Below are 25,863 nucleotides of genomic sequence, written 5' to 3'. Positions count from 1 at the left end.
TGATTTATAAGCAGTGGAGCATCTTACAATACCACAGGCCATCATTTGAATTACATGAAGAATAACTGATAGAAGGACAGGGCTCCTGAGTTATTGGTAATAAGTGTGCAGTCTGGTTTATAGGCTGGTTAATAGTAGAGAGCTTATCATACTTATTAGCACTTTATTTATCGAGTTATGTATTTATGCCTATTCAAAGTCCCAAGGTTATATGACTACACATTAAGGAGTTTTTCAAACGTTGACATGAAAGAAAGCCTCCCGTGATTGTAGAACTGTGGGTTTTATAAACCAGGTACTCATAGCCTCTTGAGGGCTTAATGAGAATACACAGACATTCAGCATGCACCTTTCTTAGAATATGTGTTAACATAGCAAACCTTGGCCATTAGCAATCCTCCCCTGCTTTTTAAGTATGAGATTTACCTGCTGGAATGCTATGACATAGGTGGCCCCTGTGTGGGATCCACATTGCCTAATGCTTCCTCTTCTTGACTGTGCTCACTGCTGTTCTGGGTGATGTTTGGTTTCAGCTTCATTAGCATATCCCTAGAAGCAAGTATTTGGCAAATGGACTTTAAAGTTGACACTCCAAAAAAATCTTCTAATCCTCTGTAATCCCTCACTCACCTTCTGTCTCCACTCTAAAATTTCCTCATATCTGTGCTGATGAAACAGCTGCAAATTTGTTTATTAAAGAAAATATACTACTCAACCCAGAGAATCATAAAGATTTATTCAGTCTTGGGTCAAGACTGCCAGCTTCAATATATTTTCTTGAATTTTCATTCTTTAAGATGATTGTCACATCTCTTTCTCACTTTTTAGCTGAATTAGAACCAAATTAGTTTTCTTTTCTTTTTCTATTTTCTTTCCGTAAGTAGAAAATTGTCTTTGTAGGGGAAAAGAATCATTGCTATGGGTTGTAGTGCTGTAAAAATAGTGTTTCACACTAAAGTAACCTGGGTTAGGAGGTGCAAAAGTACCACCATGCACACCTCGTGATGTCCGGGATAGATTTGAGGTGTGCTGTTCCACTGGAAACACTCCCTGTTGTTGTGGCCATGAACACCCGTCCCTCTTTGCATGGGTTGTATTGAAGCTGGAGATAGCTGTGGAGAAAGGAAGGACTCAGTGCGTGCGGTGAAGCACACTGCCTCTGTGCTGAGCCCTTCACCCGGGTGCACAAAGCCACGAGTGCTAAGGTCCAGAAGAAGGCCTTCCGTGGACCCACCCCTGGGGCATGTTGCATGCTTTGAAAAAAAATGGATCTAACAAAATCTGGGATTGCTATACAAAACCATGGTCCAGAACCACTGCACCCAGATCACTACCACCAGAGCTCATCTCATTGCCAAAGAAACTGTCACATGTGAAAACTTGGCATGATTGAGGGATTGATGGCTTAAAAGAAAAAAGTGTGCTCTCTTGTCACATGACACACTTCAGAACAGAATGCCCTATGCCACTGCTGTCACTTGAGGTGGCTATAAAGGAACAGAGGACAGCTACATCACTGCTTTCTTGACTGCTTCTGACAGATCCTAGAGGTCACCCATTTTCGACCAGGGCAACATCAAAAATATCTACGTGAGCCCCATTTGAAAACATCAAAGGAACATAACCTCAAAGGCAAACAGACCTTTCCCAAATGTCAGGAAGTTTCCTCTCCTGGTGAAACAGGCGTCGGAAGCAGGCAGGCACTTGATATTCAGAGAGGGGACTTTCACCTCTTATTCTCCTTCTTCTGAGAAGAACAAAGATTGGTCCCCGTGGTCATGTCATGACCCATTGTTATTTCATCAGCATGTGCTGGTGACCAAGGCTCTCTCCACTGCACCTCCTAGAAGAAATGCTGTCCACGGTGACAGCCAGACTGACGGAGAGTGACAGTGGTTGCTCCTTCAGCAGGTGTCTCTGCCTTTCCAGAGGCTGGGATTTACTGTGCTCAGCTGAACTTCAGGCAGGAATTTGTTTCTCAAAGATAAACATGTTGTCACAACATTTTGACAAGCTGCAGTTCATCGTATCTGGAGTTTCATGGATGTTGTTGAAAACGGTGACTACCATGGCCTGGCTGTGCCTCCAGTGCAGGAGACAGGAAGAGAAACCTGGAGGACCTTCCAATGCAGAAGGAGCCACAGCGTTCCAAGGACGCCTGGGAACCTGCAGGACCCTGCTGACATCCACGTCAATGTCACATCAGTGTGCAAGTCTAGCGGAAGCTGGACCCACTGCTGAAGCAGAAGGCAAACAAGGCAAATGGCCTCACCACAGAGAGCCTGCAAGGTCAGTTTCATCCTCAGCTGCAGCTCATGGTCATCTGCAAATTGGCTATGAAGTGGGATCCTGCTAGTTCCTGCAGAGCTTTGAGAACCAGATATTTTATTCCAGAAAACCTGGTTTAACATCCAGGTCTTCAAAGCCTGCGTTTCTTTTCTCCTTCATTTTCTTTGCAGTCCTTCTCCTCCAGACTTGTGTCTCTGGCCAAGTGTGCTGGACTCTGTAGCATGGTAAGCCTTCCTGTGTGGGTACAGGCACCCCATTGTTCCTAAGTTATTCATTTCTCGAATGATCTTGGAGATCTGCAGGCTTCAGGTGCTATTGAAGGGGCACTGATGCTTAGGTCAGCACCCGCTGCTGTGATTGGACTCTGCTGTGAATGGTCAGCACCTGTGCCTTGCTGGCTGCTAATGTGCAGAGACATCCCTGACAACCATGTCTACGTTTTAGAGTTACCAGATGAGCAGCAAAGGAGGACACGGCTGTGAAGGGTAGAGTACAGTGTAAGAGGAGAGAGACTCACTCATCTTTTTTAGCCTCAAGGAGCAGCCACAAATCCTTTTGAGAATTAGATTACGTATCTGTGTTAGTCATCTTTCATTACTGTAACCAAGATACTGAAAATAACAACTTAGAGGAGAGGAAAAGTTTATGTTGGCTCATAGTTTCAGAGGCTCAGCCCATGGTTGGCCATTTCCATTGCTTTGGGCCTGAGAGGAGGCAGAACCTTGTGGCAGAGGAACATTCCTTACCTCATAGCAGCAAGGAAGCACAGAGTGAGCAAGTGAGGCACCAGGGACAAGATAAAACCCCCAAGGCACCTGCCACTGACCTATTCCTCCAGCCACACCCTGCTGCCTGTGGATATTACCTGGTACAGTAGTCCTTCCAAATTATTAACCCATCAAATGTATCCATTCACTGATGAGGTTATAGCTCTCAGAATCTGATCATTTCACCTCTCATCATTGCCACATTGTCTCCCGACCTTTGGGGTGACACCTCAGAGCATTCTGCCCCTGGCCCCCTAAAGCTCATGCCATCTCACAGTGCAAAATCCACTGAGTCCATTTACAAGAATCCCCAGAAGCTTAAACGTTTGAGCAACATCTAAAAGTCTAAGTCCAAAGCCTCCTCTGAGACTTAAGGTCAACTCTTGGCTCTGAGCCCCTGTCAAGATCAAAAGAAACTTAACATATATACAATATATAATGGCACAGAGTAAACATTTCCATTCATAAAAGGGAGAATTAGGGGGAAGTAAAGAAAACATGGGACCAAAGCAAAACTGAAATCTAGCCAGGCAACAGGTCCTGTCTGTCCACCTTGGGCATCTGGAGCATATGCCGGCAAGATGTGATCCCAGAGGGTTGGGCAGCTCCTATTTGATCCTTGCCAGTTGCAGCCCACATGGTCTTTCTCTTATGCTGTGTCTGTCAGCAGCCAGCACCTCAGCAAATGTTCCTCGTTCCTGGCATCTCTTAATATGGGGGTCTTCATCCCAACTTCAGCTTCACCTGTATAGCCTCACATGTCACTCTCAGTGACCCCTGCTTGCAGGGACTCTAGCCCTGCTACACTTCACCTGACTCACCAAGCCTTCCTTTGAAATCTCAATGGAAAGTTCTGGACCCCCCTAACTCTGGCATTCTGCATTCCTGAAGAACCAGTACCACATGAATGACGCCAATGTCTGCTGCCAGCTCCAGTAATAACCATACCACTCTGGACCACAGCTGCAGTGGCCTCTGATAGACTGGGCAGCTGAGCACAGTGAAATGCACCCTGGGGGAACAACTTCCTAGGCACCCCTGTGTAGGTAGGGTTCCCCCTGGCCTCTGGAACAAGTTTTCACTTCTACACCCTCGACTCTTCAATAGGCATCATCTTGCTGATTCCTGAGTTGCCCTCAGGGCATTTTTTCTGTTGCTGTTATGCAAAGTACTTAGCTTCTTTTTTTTTTTTTAATTTTTTATTGTTGGTTGTTCAAAACATTACATAGTTCTTGATATATCATATTTCACAATTTGATTCAAGTGGGTTATGAGCTCCCATTTTTACCCCATATACAGATTGCAGAATTACATCAGTTACACATCCATTGATTTACATATTGCCATACTAGTGTCTGTTGTATTCTGCTGCCTTTCCTATCCTCTACTATCCCCCCTCCCCTCCCCTCCCCTCCCCTCCCCTCTTCTCTCTCTGCTCCCTCTACTGACATTCGTTTGTCCCCCTTATATTATTTTTCCCCTTCCCCTCACTTCCTCTTGTATGTACTTTTGTATAACTCTGAGGGTCTCCTTCCATTTCCATGCATTTTCCCTTCTCTCTCCCTTTCCCTCCCACCTCTCATCCCTGTTTAATGTTAATCTTCTTTTCATGCTCTTCTTCCCTACTCTGTTCCTAGTTACTCTCCTTATATCAAAGAAGACATTTGGCATTTGTTTTTTAGGGATTGGCTAGCTTCACTTAGCATAATCTGCTCTAATGCCATCCATTTCCCTGTAAATTCTATGATTTTGTCATTTTTTAATGCAGAGTAATACTCCATTGTGTATAAATGCCACATTTTTTTTATCCATTCATCCATTGAAGGGCATCTAGGTTGGTTCCACAGTCTAGCTATTGTGAATTGTGCTGCTATGAACATCAATGTAGCAGTGTCCCTGTAGCATGCTCTTTTTAGGTCTTTAGGGAATAGACCGAGAAGGGGAATACCTGGGTCAAATGGTGGCTCCATTCCCAGCTTTCCAAGAAATCTCCATACTGCTTTCCAAATTGGCTGCACCAATTTGCAGTCCCACCAGCAATGTACAAGTGTACCCTTTTCCCCACATCCTCGCCAGCACTTGTTGTTGTTTGACTTCATAATGGCTGCCAATCTAACTGGAGTGAGATGGTATCTTAGGGTGGTTTTGATTTGCATTTCTCTGACAGCTAGAGATGGTGAGCATTTTTTCATGTACTTGTTGATTGATTGTATGTCCTCCTCTGAGAAGTGTCTGTTCAGGTCCTTGGCCCATTTGTTGATTGGGTTGTTTGTTCTCTTATTGTCTAATTTTTGGAGTTCTTTGTATACTCTGGATATTAGGGCTCTATCTGAAGTGTGAGGAGTAAAGATTTGTTCCCAGGATGTAGGCTGTCTATTTACCTCTCTTATTGTATCTTTTGCTGAGAAAAAACTTTTTAGTTTGAGTAAGTCCCATTTGTTGATTCTAGTTATTAACTTTTGTGCTATGGGTGTCCTATTGAGGAATTTGGAGCCCGACCCCACAGTATGTAGATCGTACTTAGCTTCTCTTTAGTGGTGTCAAATCTTTCAATAATCACACTTTGTTTGGCCTCAATTTTACATGCACTTCTTTTTTTCTTAATATTTTTAGTTATATGTGGACACAGTATCCTTATTTTGTTTATTTACTTTTCTGTGGTGCTGAGGATCAAACCCAGTGCCTCACATGTGGGAGGCAAGCTTTCTGCTGCTGAGCCACACCCCAGCCACCACATGCACTTCTTATCTGTTCAAACTGGGAGTTTTTCAAATCTTTCCTCTCTGCTTTTTGCTCTTAATTCTCACAATGCATTTGGATAAAAGCTTTCAGCAATATCAAAGTCACTGCCTGAATGCTGGGCTGCCTTAAAATTTCCTCTGCCCAATTCATTAATCCATCACCTTTAAGTTCAGCTTTGCAGAAAGTCTCAGTACATGGACAAAATGTAGAAAAGTTCTTTGCCAGAATGTAATTGGTCTCCAGTCCAATTCCCAAGTAAATCCTTGTTAGCCTCGGAAACATGAGCACAGTCTTAATGTTTGCTTTCCTATTGTCATTTTGGTCATCTGGGCTCTCACCAGAATCACCCATTAAACTCTATTTACAACATTTTAAGGCATGTCCAGCCTCCATTCCCAAGCTTTTCCAAACTTCTCCCACAAACCAGTTTCAATTGCTTTTGAACTACATGGTCAGGTGTTGGCAAACCAAGGATCCCACATCTCAATACTAATTTCTGTGTTAGCTTCCCATCACTGTGACTAAAATATAACTGATATAACACTTTAGAGGAGGAAAAGTTCATTTTGGCTCTTGGTGTTCAGAGGTTCAGTCCATGGATATCTGATTTGATCATGGCATCATGATTATCATGAACATCATGGCAGAAGGGTGGGATGGAGAAAAACTGTGCAGCATATGGCAGCCAGAAAGCAGGGAGCAAGCAAGTGAGGCTCCAGCGATAAAATATAAACCCCAAAGGCGTGTCTCCACACCCTACAGTTGATACCAGGTACAGTAGTCCTTTCAAATTATTAATCTACCAATGGATTAATCCGCTGATTAGGTAACAGTTCTCATAATCTAATAATTTCATTTCATCATTGCTACATTTTCTCCTGAGCTTATATCTCATATTCTAACCATAGTAAGATCCAAGTATGAATTAAACAAAACAGTGACTTAAGTGTAACAACTATACCTTTTGCTTCTTTTGCAATTCTTCATCAGACTTAGTAGGAAAAAAAATTACAGAGAGATGGAGAGCAACATCCTCCTTTGAAGTATTCCCTAGATATTTGTAAGGAACGATGTGTTTCATATGAATACAAAATTTAAAAAGCATGGGGTTTAGTGATAATTTTTAGACAGTCTTTTTTATAAACTAATTTTTAGATGAGACTTAGCTGTAGATCTAGAAGTAAGGTTTTAAGAATGCCAAATTACAAATAATTGAAGAATTAAAGAAAGAAATTATATTGCAAAGCTTTAAATTATTTATTGAATATTTCTTGGAAAAGTGAACAATAATAAAATGCTAAACTGAGTTATTTATACGTGTTTAAATTCAATGCATAAACATACATGCTGAATAAAACAGCCGCTTGTTTGTACTGCAATATCTATCCACAGCAGAAGAGATCTTGCCTCTACCTCTTAGGCTTTGAAACAAATAATTTTCCTGCTGTGCAATAACTATTATGAGGTGACAATCAGAACTTTACTTAAATCCAGTTGAGGCTATTTTGTGCTACCATTACTCAAAATCCTCCTAAGCAATAAACTTTGATGAGAAAGGCTGCTTGTCTTTGGGCTTGACTAATATAATTTTTCTCTCTCTAAATAAGGAAATATCCAACCTACATTTTGAAATGATCAACTAATGATTTCAGAATGCTTTACAAGTCATAATAAAAGATTTTATTAAACCATAAAACTTGATAAGTTTTATTTTGTTTGAAAGCCAGTGGCCTTGAGAGCTTTACTTCCCCAAGAGTAAGTGTAGTGCAGTGTCTGCCTCCCACACCTGAGTCTCTTTCCTCCTGATTAAGGGGCCTGGCCACCAACCCAACTCATGCCATTTTCACCATCATTGCTTCCCTCTTGTCTCCACATATCTCCTCCCAGAACCACTGTTCTAGGGGAACACCCATCCCCTGGATCCAGTACTGCTCCCCCTCTTGCTTTACTCTCCAAGTTCCTAAAAAGGGGTGCTCAGGAGATGAAATTCAGAAAATGTCACTTAAACTCACACATGATTGATACATGCCAGATCTAGATTTTTAGATAGAAAAATTATTCTTCCCAAAAACATTTTCTATAATTTAATTTTATCCTTGATATTCTAAAACTCACTGCTGACATCTGATGAAGAGACATCTTAGGGGTGTGTGTTTTTAAAAATTCCCTGGCATAGAATCACTAAAACTGTCCTTTTTTAATTTGGTGTTTGTCTAAAACATATCCTTGTTTGAAATATCTAGGGATAACTCCAAGGAAGACCTTCCTCTCCTCTACCTCCTGTAGTTTAGAAGATTGTTCTTTTAAAAAAATGATCATTTCTCTGTCTCCCTTTTCTTTTCCTCTCTTTCTGGAATAGAAGGCATATTGTAAATCTCATGGATTATTCCTCCTCCTTATCTCCTTGTATGCTTTGGAGCCCTTTGTCTTTTTATCACATAATTTCTGAGTGATTTATCTCATACCTAACATTTATTTCCAGCCTTTATTTTCCCAAATCTATGAAAATTTTTTGGTGAGGGCAGGGGCACAGGAAGATATCCTCTTTCTTTTTTAATTCTAAGAAAGAACCTCTTGTGTGTGTGTGTGTGTTTTTTTAATAGCCTCTATTTTTGGTTTATGAATATAAGTTACCAATGCACTCTCTGAAGATATTATTTAGAACTATGGTTGTTGGTTGGTTGTTCTAGGTAACAGGAATGAGCTCACTGTTCTCTAGTATCAGTTTTTCTGTTTCTTATGAGGGTCTTCCTCATTGATTTTGAGGGCATACTGTAAATGCAGGGTGATTCTTGGATTTTCTACTTATTTTTAAGACAGGAAGAAAATGGGATTTGTCTGAGCTCTGTGCACATTGGTGAAGCTCATTAACTGTGAAGTGAGGCTTTACTTAAGGGGGAGCAGGGTCTGCGGTGCAGACTTAATTAGTAGAACTCCTGTCCAAGACTCAGATATCCATGGTAGCTTTTTATTTCTCCCCAGTGTGACCAACTTCTTTTGAAACGTTTCTGTGTTGTTAGTCTTGCTTATTTGTCTGGCCTGAAAGGAGGGGTCAGGACTTTTCCGGCTGCTGAGCATTCTTCTTTGCACTTCAACAGGAGAAGAGAACAAGAGGCTGTTTATTTCTAGACCCTCTGTAGCCTCCCTTCTCCTTTCTGTACCCTGTCTTCTCTGAGTGTGACTTCTTCCTGGATGGTCAGCCTCTATACTGCAGTGCCCCCTCTGTGCGCATTTAGGTGGACTGGCTTCCCTGTCATCTCCACCAGTCAGCTCACCTCCGTCTGTGGGCCTCTTGCAGGGATGTGGTAAAATTTCTTATCTGTGAATTACATCTTCCTTTCTTTGACTTATTCCACTGTATCCCTAATAAATAACATCTCCTGCCCTGCGTGTGTTCTGAACAGAGTGACATATAAAACAAAGCATAAAAATTACTAAATATTCTCTCCTCTTGCTGATGGAAACCAGGTCAGAGGCATTACTTTAGGCCGGTAAGCCAAGGGCGCTTGCTAGTTCAAGAGAAGCTGGGTGGAACACCCTTCATGGAAGGGCCATGGAACCGGGAGAAGCCTTTCCCCATGAACATGGCGTGGACTGTCTTCTTACCCTCTCTTCTGTATCACCCAGAGGCATGGCTGCTTTCTCCCAAGCTGGAGCTAAGCAGTTTATCAAAACATCCCTTCCATCTTCTGGGGGACTTGAGCCGGGTAGTTACCTGGAATTCATAAGAATCACTGAATTGGGTCAGAAGAGTCACTGAATTGGGTCAGAAGAGCAAACTATATAAGTCAACTGCAGGGTTGCTATTTTCACAGGATTTAAAATTAAATTCCAGTTTTATTTTGTATCCAGAATAATAACCAGCCATGTGGTCCAACATAGCACATTAGTGGTGCGGCAGTAAGGTGTTGCTTAATCTCACATCTCACGAAGATGAAAATGAAGAGAGACATTCCAGGAACAAAATGGCAGCACTGTGGAGATGCCCTGAATTTTAATACCGACCCTACCAAATATCAAATTCCCAAGGAGAAATTAAAAATCAAAGTTTAAATCCCCTTTCATGTTGAAGTCCAAAAACATTAAAGTTCAAAGGAATTAAAGTTGAAAAATCAATATCACTTGCCATTATGTGTTCAAATTCAAAGTCCACAATTCTGAAGTTAACTAAATGTAAAAGCCATCCTCCCCAACTTTTCTGTTGTGCACCATCTCAACCAGTAGGTTTCTCATCCCTCTGTTGGGTGGGTTCCGTCAGAGGTCCAGGCCAGGGCTGCCTCAAATTGGACCTGTAACAAATCACCACAAATGCAGCAGCTTAAAACAAGACACATCTTTTGCCTTGCAGTTCTGGAAGTCAGAAGCCTGACACAGGTCTTTCTGGGCTAAAATCAAGGTATCATCAGGGCCTTGTTCCTTTCTGGATTCTTAAATAGCTTTCTATAACTGTGACAAAATACCTGAGATAAATAACTTAGAATGAGGAGAGATTAATTTTGGCTCAGAGTTTCAGAGATGACAGTTCTTGGACAATTGATTGCATTGCTTTTAGGGCAATGATGTGGAGTAGATGCCAGAGGGAAAGTGCTGACCTCATGAAGGCCAGAAGCAGAAGGAAAGAAAGGGCAGAGTCCCAGTTTTCCCTTCAAGGACATGCCCACAGTGACGTTTCATGAGGCCCTATCTCCTAAAGCTCCCATCTCAATAGCCCCACAGGTGGAACTCATGCCTTCAACACATGCCCTTAGGGACACTCCAGATATATACCATAGCATGACGACTCTGGGGACATCTGTTGCCTTGCCTTTTCTATCTTCTAGAAACTGCCCATGTTCCCTTTCTTGGGACCCCTTTCTTTTCAAAGCCACCAACACTGCATCTCTGATGATTCTTTTGCAGCACATTTTCTTCTGACCACTGTGGGATGATGAACGGGACCCATCGGGTTAGACCAGGACACTCTTCAGGATAACCTCAGTAACTTGATGCCATCTGCAGAATGCCTGTTGTCCTGAACAAAGCATAGTTTCAGGTACTGAGGATTAGGATGTAGGCATCTTGGAAGAACTAGTATTCTCCTGGCCACAATGTCTGGAGGAAGATGAGGAAACAGACTTTCCTTCAGTTTAGTCAGTCATGTGATGCCAACTGGGTAGTACCTGACTCCAAAGGACCATAATCCATGAATTTAAACTAAATCAAGAGAAATTTTTCAGGTGATGGTTAATTTGGGTATTAACCATTTACCAGTTGAAAAGAGAATCATCTATGCATGTCTCTAGAAAAGTGATGGTGGTTGACAAATGTAGGTGTTGCCACAATCGCCATCATGCAGCAGTTATATGCTGGCAGTGGTAGCAACTCTCATCCCTTGTCCCCAGGTCTATCGGCCCTGGTTTGACCATGGAGGCAGAAGCACTATGAAAGATATGAAAGGAGATTTATTGTCTAGACTGTGGAAGGCTTTGTCTCTGTGCCTGGTGAGGAGTCTGAGGTTGATATTGGTCAGCAGGCACAAGCAGGGAAGAAAAGCTGAATGCAGCTCTGGCTGCATGCGGAAAGCAGCACCTTTCCTGGGCCTGTCTGTCAGCATTTCAGCCATTTGAGTGATGCACAGAAGCTGTGGCCCTTTGCCTAAGGGCTCTGCGAGAGCCTGGACCTGGGAAGCTGGAAGAGGAGGTGAGGTGCAGACTGGAGGAGAGTGAGGGGTCTGCCTGCTGCCCCACCCTGAAGACAGAGAGCAGAGCAGGGATGCACACAGCAGCACCTGCTTCCCCTGCCTCCGTGGAATTGGTTGGATTCCTGTCCTCACAAAGGCTGCAGAATCAGCCTCAACCAACTATGTGGTGGACACGGCTCCTGATGCTGCCCGAGTGTGTGCAACTAGTCACCTCCTGTGCTCCCCGATCCTCGGCCCCCATCAGCTTTCTCCTCTCCAGGCCCTGGGACCCACATCTCTCTAGACCCTTTTTACTCATGTACTGGGGCCTTCTGTGATTCATTTCCCTCTGCTCATCCCCTGCATCTCTTGGGGAAGGCTTAGTAGAGTTTCTAACTGTTAAACCTGCTGCTTAGGTTGAGCTCTTTGCTTCCTAGTGTGTGTGGGGACAGCAGTGTTGGCTAGGACGGAGTTCTGCCTGCCTTCTACTTTTCCCAAAAGCATTGTGCTAAATGCACTGTGCTTTTTGAGCATTCCTCCAGATTCTACAACAGGGAAGCTATTTTTTCCATAAAGACACAGAAATTACTTGAGCTTGTAAGCTGTAGGGTCTGTTTTATCTACTCAGCTCTACCTACCCTGGATGGAAGCAGGCATAGAGAAAACACAAATGAGTGGCTGTGGCTATGCATCAATTAAACATTATCTCTAGAAGCAGATGGTGGGCTTTCAGGCCACAATGTACAGAACCCTCCATCACACCTTTCCTCCCACAACCAAGTTTTGATAAAATGAAGAGGAGGACACACAGTCAACTTGTTGCTGCTGAAGATCAGGGTGTAGGACTGTTAAAGAAGCAGGTTTGCTCATACAGTTCCTAGAATTAGGCAGACTTCTCCATCATAACCGGCAGCAGTTGGACCAGGGCAGCCTCCCTCCTCCTCTGCCAGGTCACATCATATGGAGACCAGGGGAACCAAACTTCCCTGTGACTACTCATTCACAAGAAGGAAGAAGGGCAAAGCTGGCCCAAGGAAGGCAAGCCCACTGATGACTTGGATAAGTCTCCACTTCTCAGGAGAAGAGCAGATGAAGGATTGGGAGTGGCCGGTGCTACATTATTTGTACTCCATTCACAGGAAGGAAACATCCGACCTGGGAAGAATCATTCCCACTAGCACATTGCTGTCCATTCCAGGGATGCCTGAGTGGGAGAGGGTTAAGTGTTTGTCCTGCATCTGCCACTTGACCACAGGTCATCTCCTAACCAGCTTGGTAGCTCGCACATTCTTTGTATGGTTTTTGCCTGTTCTTATCCCTCATCTTTTTAGCTATTTTAAAGCTATTTATCTATAGGAGCTAGTCCAGTTACGTCTGCAGAGGAAGGGCAAAAACTCACAATCCTCAGCATTACTCTGATTCCTGATTCTCTCCCCAACCAGATCAAGTCTAATCAAATCAGAAAATCCACATCATTTAATTTCCTGTTCACCCCACCCTCAGTCCAAGAGGTCAAAGCAGCTCTGTATGCTGTGAATCTCATACATTCATTCGTTAAGCAATTTGCTGACTGCTTGCTCTACAGAAGTGAGGTTAAGATGCTTGGGATACAAGGAGCAAAGAGTCAGCACCTGCTAGCCATAGGCCAGCCTTCCCTAGGTTATGGCTTCTTTCTTAATGGCAAGATCATGGCACCTGCTTTTCAGGAAGCCTGATAGAGGAAGAGAGAAAAAAGGATCACAGCTGACAGGTGTCTCGGTTGGTTCATATGTCTGAACTATATTAAGACTCTAAGTGGAATTTCATAATCCATTAACAGAACCATTTCAGAAGGTTTCAGTCTTAATACTCAGATCCTGCCATTTGTGTTGTGGTGGATGAGACAGGTAATAAACCCAGACAAATAAATCAGTAGTTTTAGGGAGTGCAAGAGCTCTGAAGAAAAATCAAGCAGGCCGAGGAGATTTAAAGGGTAGATTTACTTAGAATGAAGCTCTGCTTGAAGAAATAGAAAGCACATCAAATGCCCTGTTGGACTAGAGGGGAGTTTTTGCCTCCAACACATGAAGTCTGGAGGTGAGTGCTTCAGGGTAGCAATGGAGCTCAGCACCACTGAGTCTTCAGGAACCCAGACCCCTTCCAGCCACTAGCTCACCCTTCCTTAGGGAACAACCCACTGACGGAAGACCAAGATGGTCTACACTCAGTGAGCAGGAGTTTGGTAGAAAGTATTTTTAAAAGAGTTAAGGTTAAGCAACTTTATCTGCGGTAAGATGAACCTGCTGACGTTTATGGCCAGATAAGTCAATTTTATACACCTTCTTTATTAACTGAGTCACGGGGCATGGCGTGGGGATGCTTTAAGAGCCTATATGTTCCATTATTTCCTGTGGTTGCACTCTTATTGCTTCCCAGTGTGCCTACGCTGAGAAGTACAGCATTCTCTGATCTCTTGTATAACAAGAGGGAGTAAACAAACATTCCTGAATACCAGTCCTTGCAACCATTGTCCTCTGTGCTTCTATGTCAGCTATTGCTCTGAATATTCCAGATGGTCCCTGAGATCAGATGTAAAAGCCTTGCTCAAAGACATAGCTGATCTGTGAAACATCCTCTCCCTCTGAAACCTGACTGCTTTATGTCCATAGTCACCCAGTATTCCTAATCAAAAGAGATCCTTGGGACACAGGATGAGTGGGCAGGGAGCAGATTTGAATCCCAGATCTCTGTGATAATATTCTGGGACTCTACACATTTAACAAGACCCTATGGTGGTGGTTATGATCATGAATGTTTGAGAAACACCACTTTCTACTCTCATATATCCTCAGTTATGGTGGGAGCAGACTGGTGGAGACTTGGAAGGCACAGATGTGTTTCAGGAGATGCCAAAACAAGTTGGTGCTAATAGTAACTAAATTACCCAGTGAGAATGTTTAGCCCATTTATCATTTCTTCCCATTAGAATGAATTTGAGGTTACCCTTACATTCAAACATTCTTGAGTGAAAGAGAAAACAATGAAATAACTTCTAATGAAGATGGCAGAAACTGCTGGTAACAGACCAGCTTCTATTGACAGTACAGTGATCCAGAATGGGGCTTGCAATTATGAGGTCCTTGACTTCCCTGCAAAGCTTCTTGGGGTTCATAAGAACCCCCTGTGTACCCATGAGAGCGTGTCGTGTGATCGTCATCCGTTCTATATCCCATCTGAGGTTGCCCTCATTATTCACATCCATGATCATTAGTGCTGGTGTCCTGAGAGGTACCCGTCCCTATCTACCCTCCTGTTTGAGAGCAGCCAAAATTTTATACAAGTTCAAATGAAAGTATTGACAGGAGCTTTCTGTTCTTTGTTTATTTGCCAGAATTGAAATGTGTGGTGCCTTCTTGCTTGTCAGGCCTGACAATGCTTAACTGATTTGTGGCTCTACTTTGTGACTCACGAGTTACAAGTTAATTAGAAACACTTTTCTCTAATTATATTTGAGAGTTTGCTCTATTTGCTCTACAATTATCACAAAAATTACATTAACCAGTGTTAACGAACACAGCATAGAATATCCACTGAAGGAGAGAAACAAATTACACAATGTCTACATCCCTTGCCCAACACCTGGTTTCCTCTCCAACAGATGTTTTTATTTGTCATTCCAAATAACGCATCCAGAATAAACTTCCTTCCTGGATGTACCTTAGAAGATCTGGCAGAGAAGCTGTGGTTTCGTACTGATAGTGGGCTGCTGTCTTCACTGATGGTGCATTGGCCACCACAACAGCCAGGTACTGCCAACCACACGCCTTCCCAATGGAATGCCCAGAAGAGGAATCTCTGTGAGCACTTTCTTACCACAGGGACCTGCGTCCCAAGAGACCTGTAATCCCAGGGAAGTACAGAAATGATGCTCAGCCATGGTCTTCTCATCTTCCTTCTTTCTTTCCTGCATCCCCAAGATATGTCTGAGCAGCCCTGCAGTCCAGGGGTACACAATGTAAAAGTGAGGCAGACGTGAGCTCTGGCCTCCAGAAGTGGTCAATTAAGTGTGAGCGAGGAATGGATAGGCAGCTCTTCCCCAAGACAAACCAGGGCAAGAGGCGCTTAGAGGAGGGAAAACTTCAATTGAGAGATCAAGAAAGATCTCATGAGGAAAGCAATATTTCAAAAGGGTCTTAAAGATGGGCATGGGTTTGGCTTTCAGATAATAGGAGGAGGAAAAGAAGAGTTAAGAAAGTTGTGGTGTGATCTTCCCAAGCATACCCCTTTTAAAAGAACAGTGGTACACTGAGTCGTTCCTCTGCTGGCCTGGGTGATCACGTGCGTTCTTGCACACGCATCCGGTCAGAGTAGGGCTCCTCGGCACAGCCACTGTCACCACCATCCTTTCACCACGGTCTAATGTTTCCTGCTGTCTGGTCTTCTCTTCTCTTCCTTATTTGCCTTCAAATCCTGTACTTTCCATGTGCCTTTGGTTGGAAGGAATAATGAGGAAGGTGCTGTATGCTCTCCACGAAATTTGACAACTTCACCCAAATATTTCTAGGGGGACCTTCCAGCGGTAGTGGCGTCCTCTTTGATGGGAGAAAAAAAAAAGTTTGCATGTACTATTGACTCAAAAGTGCATGTGAATTAATTAAAGAGGATCAATTAATTAAAAAGGGTTGACAGTTGACCAACTGAAAATCGTGGTCATTTTTCCATGTAATTTAAAAATCATGTAGCCTTGAAGCATGAAGGTGTTTAGTGCCTCAAGTACAGCATTCTTAAAGTAAGGATGCATCTCAGCCCAAAATTAAATAAATTAATAAACAATGTACCCTGCATTCTGCTTGACTTTCATTGGAATAATTTTTGAGAAATTAATTTTAATTCATAAGCTCAATTTTATTTTCAAGTGGCATACCTGCTCTCTTCACAAATATGACTTCCAGAGTTATCTATGCAGTTACTTAATTAAAAGCAAACATGAGTGTGCACTCTAATCTGTTTCCCAGATATATTTCACAGACAGCCACATTTTGCATTCACAAGGGTCAGTAGTAAAAACGGCTGCTTCTATTCCTCACATTGTAAGTCAAGAAACTTTTCTAGATTAAAAAGAATGATCCTCTATCCTTTATGCTTTATTCAAAATTCTTCTTCTCGTCAGTTAGCCAGAGGCACGAATATGCTTGGAAATATCAGACTGAGAAATACAGACTCCAAAGCATTCAGAAAACATTTTCATTAATAAAAAGAGATCTTGGCCGCTAACTCTGGCAGTTTTTGTTTTGCTTCAGTTCTTTGTATGCTTTTTAAGTGATTTTATAGTTTTGATGAGCAGATGTTTAATTTTGTGTTGGTTCTAAGCATGCTCAGGGCAAGGAAGGCAAAGAGTTTAAAAACGAGAGGGAGAGAGCACAAAGCTGAGTCTGCGCCTCGTGGCAGTGGCTGCCTGTCTGCAGGGAGATTCTCCCAGCTAACTAGTGCCTGGAGATGCCAGTCTCCCTGCTCTTAGCCCTGGGGTGTTTTCTGAAATGCTTACCACTATACACAAGATTGTGTCTGTCCTTCTCTAAAGACGTTTATGTTCAGGTAGTTTTAATGTGTTTTACCTTCTGTGCTGTCTTCGGGAAGATTCCTAGTGCTTTGTGACATTCACAGGAAGTAGAAATTTGTATTTAACACATAGTTGTGCTTATAAGATGAGCATGGATCATTTAGGCTTCTCAAGCATTTTATCAATTTAATAACTTTCTGCAAAACTGCCCTTGCTATTAACTTAGTTATTGGAGTGTGTAAACACAGATGTGAAATTTTATTGTCATAGAAAAACTTCACATTGAGCATGGCTAGGCATTTATAACTTGAATCTAATGAAAATGTGATTGAAAAGAAAGGATCATGTGATCTCAGAATGAGAATTCTCCCAAAAGCAAAGCATTAAGTCTGATTAAATAAACAGTCAGTGAATGGAGAGGAATACCTCTCTGTAGTTGACTGATCAGACTCCAAATACTAGGGTCTTATTAAAAGTCCCTTATCTCCAGGGAGCCTCCCCACCATCTCTAGGTACCTTTGCTAATGCTTCCATTAGGGCTGCGGTGTAATGCAACACTTTCTGAGTTGCTATGGAAACAGCTATAACTATGCAAATTACTCGTTAAAAAATCATTAGGCCACCGAAAGTCTGTCTGACATATGAAATTTACAAGCACTTCAGCCCAAGACTACCGTTGGCATTGTTTCTCCTCTTAAACTGTCCCTCGTTACTTTTTCTGTCTGTTTTATGCAAAGATAATATTACTGAATCCTTGGAGGAGACCACCAACAGTAAGAGTTGAGGACAGGAAGTTGAGGGCAATCACTTACGGTAAGAATGTAAAGGCATATTTGGGTTTTGGAAGAACAAAACGACCTAGGAATAGGGATAGAGGTTGAAGTTAAGGGAAATCTACTTATAGCAGCAACTATCTCCCACCCAACTTCTCCTGCAAAAAATAAAAATTTTGGGCTTGCACACACAGGCGTGTGCACATACACACATACACACACACAGAGGAATCTACACACATGTGTGCACATGCAGGAGAGCAAGCACACATATAAGGCTGCTTGCACAGTGTAGGTATGCACACATAGACATGCATGTGGAAGCATGCACACACACAGCCAGGTGCATGTGCACAGCATGTGTATACAGGTGTGCGCGCGCACACACACACACACACACACACACCTCCATTTGCATCCCTCACACAGCCATTCCAGCTGTTTTCTCCATAGGTGAGGATCGTATTGGAAGTGTTCTTGTCCGCAGCTCCTTTCGTGTACCTGTTTTATACACTGGGTCTGGTGGAAGCCTGTGCAGAGCTGCAGGTCTTCCCTGCTGGCTATTGTCACCCACCTCTCCCAGAGCATGGAAAGTTCTGCTCTGCTAGTTGTCTCAGTCTCACCTGCTGCCTCCCAGGCAAAGCACCCCCACAGGTGCCATGAGCTCCCCCTCCCCAGGAGCTACAGCAGAGAGGAGGCCGTATGTGACCCAAAGAGGAAGAATGGCCTGCTGCCCTTTGCCTCAGGGTTTGTGCAGGAGCACCTGAAGAGGTGTTGAGCACTGGGTATTCCAGAGCAGCCTCTGCACCCTTGCCTTCTCCCCTGAGATGCAGACGTGTTTCTGGTGGCTGAGCTGGGACAGAGGTCAGTCCGTGAGTCCACCTCCCTGTTGCTACACCCTGCTCCTGGCCCTTGGAGGCTGCTTTTCCTTTCTGTCAGCTCTCTTCTTGCAGCTTTGCTGCCCCATCAGTGAGGCCCAGCCAGCCTGCCCAACCCACTCAGCTAGGACCCAGTCCCCACACTGGGTTCTCGCCCAGAGCTTCCTGCATCCGCACACTACAGATTCAGTGCTGCCCATCTGAAAGCTCGAGATCAGAAGTGTTTCAGGTGTCAGATATTTTAAGATTTTAGAATATTTGCATATACATAATGAGACATCTTGGAAATGGGACTCAGATCTAAACATAAAATTAATTCATTTTTCATGTCCATATTTACACAGTCTGAAGGTAATCTTATAAATATATTTAATACTTTTGTACATGAAATGAATTTTGTGTATCACACCTAAAGTAGGCAGGAGGGTTTTGCCCCTTGGGAATGCTGAATTTTGTGAGTCACACATTTTTTTGTTTGCTCTTTTTAGTTATACATGACAATAGAATGTATTGTCATATGTACACATGGAGTGAAACTTCCCGTTTTTGTGGTTGTACATGATGTGGAGTTACAATGGTTGTATGCTCATATATGAACATAAGAAAATTATGTCCAATTCATTCCTCTGTCTTTCCTAATGCCCATCCCTTCTCCCTTCTCTCCATTCCCCTTTGTCTGATCCAATGAACTTCTATTCTTCCTCTCCACACCATCCTTATTGTGTGTTAGCATCCACATATCAGATAGAACATTCAGCCTTGGTTTTTTGGGATTGGCTTATTTCACTTAGCATGACAGTTTCAAGTTCTATCCATTTACCAGAAAATGCCACAATTTCATTCTTCTTTATGGCTGAGTAACATTCCATTGTGTATATAACTACATTTTCTTTATCCATTTACCTATTGAAGGGCACCTAAGTTGGTTCCATAATTTAGCTATTGTGAATTGAGCTGCCATAAACATTGATGGTGAGTTCACATTTTTTACCTCAACCCATCACATGAGATCAGATGTGAAATTTTCCACTTGTGACATCTTATCAGTGCCCATAAAAGGTTCAGATTTTAGAACATTTTGGATTTTGGAGTCTCAGATTAGGAATGTTCATCTTGCAGTAGACTCTGCCTCATGTTGTTGAGCTGCCAAGGGTGCTCTGTCCTATCTAATCTCATCAACAGACAGAGGCATCAGCTCAGTCGAGAGCCAGTATCCCTGCTGCATGTGAAACTGTTATGATGGCCGCCCATTTGTCATTACAAGTGCGTGTGTCTTGGCTTGTTTCTCTAAGGAGCCATGTCACACTTCCAGTGTTAGGAGATGGAAGTGTGTGATGTTCTGTGATGGGCAGAACTATGTGTGTTGCTCAGCTTGCCTTTGGGCAGAGGTGGACAAGAGCCCAGAGTTACCAGCCCATCCCACAGGCCACGTGCTGCAGCCTGCTGGAGGGACCAGGGACATTAGCCCATGTCCTTTCAGGCACCTAAGTGCCTTCTACAGCAGGTAAGATTCTTCGATGAGAAAGGCACACAGTCCTTACATACAGTGTATAAAATTTAAAACCAAATATAAGTATGTGGTGTTTGTTTGTTTGTTTTAATAATATAAGTATTAACCCAGAATTCGACTTCCAAAATAAATGTATTGCATTATAAGGTGACATTACCCTACTTTCCTTGCTAATTTCAGACTTAGTGTCCTGGACTGAGCCTTTCCTTACTGAAGGTCAATGCTCTATTTCCTCAAAGAGCAGAGCCCTTGTTCATTATTGAGGCAAAGGGAAAATACGTCATTGTTATTGCCCCCTCTTTTGGGATAAGGAGTCACTAAAAGGTTACTGCCATCTATCCCTAACTAACAGTTCCTCCTTGTTTATTCATCATTTTAAAACACAAAGTCATGCTTTCTCCAAACCAATTACACATATTTTTTAAATTAGGTAATATCCAGGGTCACTGATTCTGGGTATAATTTAAGCTTTTAATATGTTCTTAGACCTCAGAGCTACTAACTTTGAGGAATGGAGGGCAGAATATTTTGTAAAACAACATTTTCTATGAGAAAACATCTTTTGTGAAAAGAATTGAAAATTGGATACATGATAGATATCAGAATTACCTCTTGGTAGATATGCATATTTAAAGGCATAGCTCATATTTTAAAGGATAGCCTTGTTTTTAGAAAATATAATAATAAAATGCTTTGCTTTATCTTTAAAAATGAATGTCCACACAGTTTATGTTAAAGTATTTCCATTCAGAAGAATGTAACAACCTAAAATTGAAAATTTTTAATCAAACTATAAAAAAATCATCTGCTTACTTTTGCACACACCATCCCCAAAATTAATGGTGTAAAGTATATGAACTGTCATCTTATGGGGTGATTTTAAATAAGAATTTTCCAGCGATGAGTGATTGTAGTTCTATAGTCTCCAGAACATCAGTAAGACATGTCTTTCTAACAGCTAGATTTAAATATAAGGTCAAGAATATATCGTGTTTGTCTTCCTTGTACAATAAATAGATACCAGTTGTTGCACTCTTTTTCAGCTTGAAATGATTAAATGTTGTGATCCCTCTTGGTCTAATTAATTTCAACAATAAAAATTTATGTACTATAAATTTCAAATTTATAGACACATTTATAGAGGGAAGCTCTGTGGGGCTCTACAGACTTCTCTCATGTAAAATATTCTGGGCTTTTCCTCCTCCCCTTGCTCTCACCTTGCTGAAATTTGTCAAGCTGCCAGGGGTGCTCTGTCCTGTCTAATCCTGTCCCGTCTTCCTTATGAGGCATCATTAAGTCATGCTCCTGCCCCAGGGGTGATGTGACAGATTTTCCACTTAGCCTGTGTGGTAGATACCTGATACCATCTCCCGTGTTCCACAACATTAATCCACAAGCTCCTTGGGCAGGGGCAGTTTCATACCGTGTTTGTATCCTCCATGTCCAGCTCAGCCTATCGTAAGAGCTCCACAAATCACTCTTGGGTCAGTCCCCCTTATGGACCTGCCTATCTGGGTCTCAAAGGGGTCCTCAGCACACAGCCACTGTGATCTTCTGTTTTTAGCTTCCGGAGGAAAGGCTCAGACCAGGGCTGACTTGTCCTGTTCACTGATTGCTCCTCCGTCTTGACTTTACGGCAGGACATTGGGTGCTCTGTGAGATGTGAAGGGTGACAGCATTTAGCTCTTCCACAGGAAATGGCTTGATGCCATTATGGGAAGTGAAATGGGACTCAGATCCCATCTCTGTCTGAAACAGCGCAAACCTGTCTTGACTCCTTGGCGGGCTCCCATCTTCTACCTCTGCTGCTTTGCCTTCATCAGCACCAGCTGTGCCACGGCCATGCCAGTCACCACGGGGCATCAGCAAGTGTCAGTTTGCATTTGTCTGTCTCGTGTGAACTGCTTGACAGTTTTAGAAGGAGTTGAGACCTACCTGTTTTCCTAAATTGAAGGAGAACTTTTTTTCCTCCCATGGTATGATTTTTATCATCACAAACATAATTCTCCTGAAGAAATAATTGACATCATTTCTAGTTGTTTCCATAAAGAATAATTCAACATCGTGGATCACAGTGGTGATTTCTACCATATGTTTTTCAGAATTTAAATGGATGATGTAAACTTTTTCATCTAATGTTTATTCCATGCCGTTTAATGATGGTATATTTTATATCTGATAATTCTGAACAAGACCAAAATTTGATGCCTCTCAAAATCTCACTTCCATAAAATATTTTTCAGTAGTGCCTGTATTTTATACATATATTTTGGTTAACTTTCTATGTTCAAAAACTCTAAAGTCTTAAATAAGTAATGCCTTGGATCTTGAGTATTTCAAGTTATCTTTTTTTTTTTTTTTTTTTGACATTTTTAAGAACCATGGATCCCTTTGGTCAGCGTTAGGTGTTGCCTTGTGGTAGATACAGAGTTCATAATTAACTGAAAACCAAATCCTTCAGTTTCATCACTGAACCTCAGTGTCCTATCTACATCTGGAAACAAACCTGCCTTAAGTATGAAGCACAGAGAATCTCCCTCACTGTCTTCTCAGAGATGAAACTTTAACTTATAGAGTCCCCTACAGAAAGCCAAAGGGCTTGAGCAAAGGGGTGGATACCATCTTTCTTTGCAGGGTCTATATGCTCTATCTCTTCACCACATTTTTAATCAAAAGATTGTGTACCTGGATCTCATTAGCTCAGCTCCACAGACAGATTATATTCTAATGCCATTCTCCTTACTGTTCTTAGACTTTTACATAAGCATTTATATGAAAAGCACATCAGCAAATCTTACAAACCGGGTCTTTTAGATGCTCTTACATCATTTGTGTTTCAATCTGTGGATGAGGGACACAAATAGATGGTTGTTGAGGAGGACAGTGACATGATCCTTCTTGCAGGGAGGAGCATCAGTCTGACAGCAGTGACCTGGTGGGTTGGAATGAACAGCCTGTCTTGAGGTAACCAGAGGTGGGAGAACAGGTGGGTTATTGTGATGCCTTAAGCTAGAAATAATGACTTGGAAACATGATGGCAGAGTCCAATTAGGGTCATGCTGGATTGGGTTCCCATTATGGGGAGCTGGGTTAAGGAAATCGATCTCCACAGAGTAGACTGGTTTGGAGAAAGAAATAGAAATAAGTAGCAGATCAATAAGACCTCTGTCTTTGAAGGAACTCATCCTACTTTAAACTATATCACTACTGCCATCCTCAACCAACAGACACAATCAGATAAACACATTTAGAAATGAATGGCTTAGGGCTTTGTTCCCTTAGGCTCTGGCAACAGGGAAAGGAGTCTGCCTTGAAACAATGTGTACATGTTAATGTCCATCATCAACAGTACCCCTCTATCCAGGGGCTACGTGTTTCCAGAGGCTTTTGCAACATGGTGTTTGTAATTGTTTAAATTTCCTCTTACCAAAACACAAGATAGAAAGAAGAATCATGCCAGGAGATGAGGTAAAGTCAGATGTCCCCAGATTTCTAAAAGTGGGATCATTTGTAGAAAACAAATGAAATAAAAGATACTGTGAAAAATGAAGTCTGGATATCAATGGACTCAGAGTCCCAAAAATTAAAGATGAGAAAAAGGAACAATAATAATCGTGGGCACGGATACTAGTTCTGATACTCTCTGAATTCTTTGGGTGCCCCACAACTCGACAACTTTTATGAACTTTAATTATGTGTCTGTGTCAATGCAACATCCAATTGGAAAATAAAATATTCAAATATATGAACTGCCATTTCAGGAAATAACTTGCAAACAGGTAAAATGCTCATATCAAGAAATATAATTAAAGGGAATACCAATGAGAAGGAGATGCTACTTTTGCTATTAGATGTCCAAACCTGAAAATGGTTGCTGGCCCCCAGTGTTAGCAGAGACAGTAAAATGTGCACCATTGGGTGAGACTGTCATGGTAGCATCTCCTTGGAGAGCATTTTAGCAACATACCTCAATATTTTAAATGTTCATACTCTTTACCCAGTGAGTCAAGTTTAATAAATTTATTTTGAGGAGCTATTAAGAACAGCTTTCAAAGCAGATGAGTGTAAGTACGAAAAAAATATTTATAGCACTCTCTAGTATGTAGTAAAGAGCCAATATCAGAAAAAAGAAATTAGAAAAATCCTAAATGGCTGTCAGTACACAATTGGATAAAAATGGTTCACCGAAAAGACCATTACCAGTCATTAAAAATGAAAATGTGGCTTAGATATTTGTTGATATCAAAATATGTTCCTATGTTGAATGCAAAAGGCAAGTTAAATACCTGTGTGTATTATCTTTCTGTAAAGTTAGAAAGTGGGTGTATGATAAGCATAGAAGTGTACGGGAACATGTTCCCCCAAATCTGATTATCTGTGGGGATATTTATTTTGTACTTTGTCTTTTTTCCCTTTTCATCAGACTGGAGATGTTAAAGTTACCAGAGAAAAATAGTCCTGTTAGAATGTGAGAAAACTTAATGTACCAAAACCATGCACTTTTCATGAACTTAAAATTTGGTAAAGATTAATTATAATGTAAAGTGTAATTTATTTTCTACTTTATTTACCCATACAGAGAAATTACTAGTTTAAAAAAGCAACAGCAGCAGCAGCAGCAGCACACTGAAATTTGGCTTGAAATTAAAAAAACATAGACATTCTAAAATTTTAGCATAATCAGTAAAAGTTGCTTTCAATTCTCAGAAAACGATGCTTTTTTTATAATCACCTAAGGGTTAGTCAACAGATAAATGCATTACATGTGTTCAGCATATTCCACAATATCTCTCAAAGTCATTTTTATCAGTTTTGTGATTTTTACCTGAAGGAGTAATGCTGAATGTCACACAGCATTCCACTAAGCAAGATTGTCACTTTGCCTAAATTGTTTTCTGAAAATCTTATTACACTTTACATCCCCATTATAATAGAGCTGTCACCATTATGCATGCTTTGCCAAGCTCTGGTTATGTTGCTACTGCTTTGATTGGGGAAATGCCTAAAATAAGTGATTCTGCCCCCGCCCCGCCAGTTCTTCTGCTTATCTTCACTGAGTACCTGCCATGAAGATCAGCTGGCTGACTCCATTCCATTTATCCTCAGTCCACCCACTGAGAGGTGTAAAACAGATGCCTTGTGATGAAAACTGCAGCTCAGCTTCTTGTGCATGTGCATAATAAAGGGAGAAGTTATACCTTCCCCGTTACCTGTGATGCTAAAAAAAGACATTCTCAGCAAGGAACAGAGGAGGTGTCAGCTGAGATTCCAAGATGTGCAGAGGATCCCAAGGTGAACAGTTTGTGAAACAAAAAAGTTTTATAGTGATTTTCTTCTTTTTTGCCAAACTGCCTTCACCATCAGACTCTTAAAGGTAGGCATGCTTAGGAGCAGCCCTGGGCTGCCAGCTCCTCATCTGAACTTTATTTCTGTGACTTCATCCAGTGCTGCAGCTTTAAATACCCCCTAGGTGGTGAGGACTCTATGGTTCTGAGTTCAGCAGGGTGCTCCAGCCTGGGAGCCCACCTGCCTCTTGGTGTCACCACTGGACATCAGTCAGCCTCTCAGATTCAACACATCCCACGCTGGATCTCACATTTTCCTGGAGACTGCCCTCCCCTCCCCCATCTTCTCACCTCTGTGCCCAAGGCCAGAATGGCTCCATTTCCCTCCTTGGCCCACATCCGGTCCAGCTACCAGCTAAAC

The 25,863-nt window shown here is 42.1% G+C and overlaps 1 protein-coding gene across 1 annotated transcript in view; it reads left to right on the top strand.

Annotated features, from left to right (window-relative positions):
• Ctnnd2 (catenin delta 2) overlaps positions 1-25,863 on the top strand; it is an 818,473-nt gene that overhangs the window by 644,554 nt on the left and 148,056 nt on the right. The gene's annotated exons all lie outside the window — the stretch shown is intronic.

Source organism: Marmota monax, unplaced genomic scaffold, assembly GCF_021218885.2.
Source record: "Marmota monax isolate L192 unplaced genomic scaffold, Marmota_monax_Labrador192_F-V1.1 WCK01_AAM20220418_F8-fsc00287, whole genome shotgun sequence".
NCBI lineage: Eukaryota > Metazoa > Chordata > Mammalia > Rodentia > Sciuridae > Marmota > Marmota monax.
The sequence above is the reverse complement of the archived record's forward strand: the minus strand, read 5'-3'. Positions and strand labels throughout refer to the sequence as shown.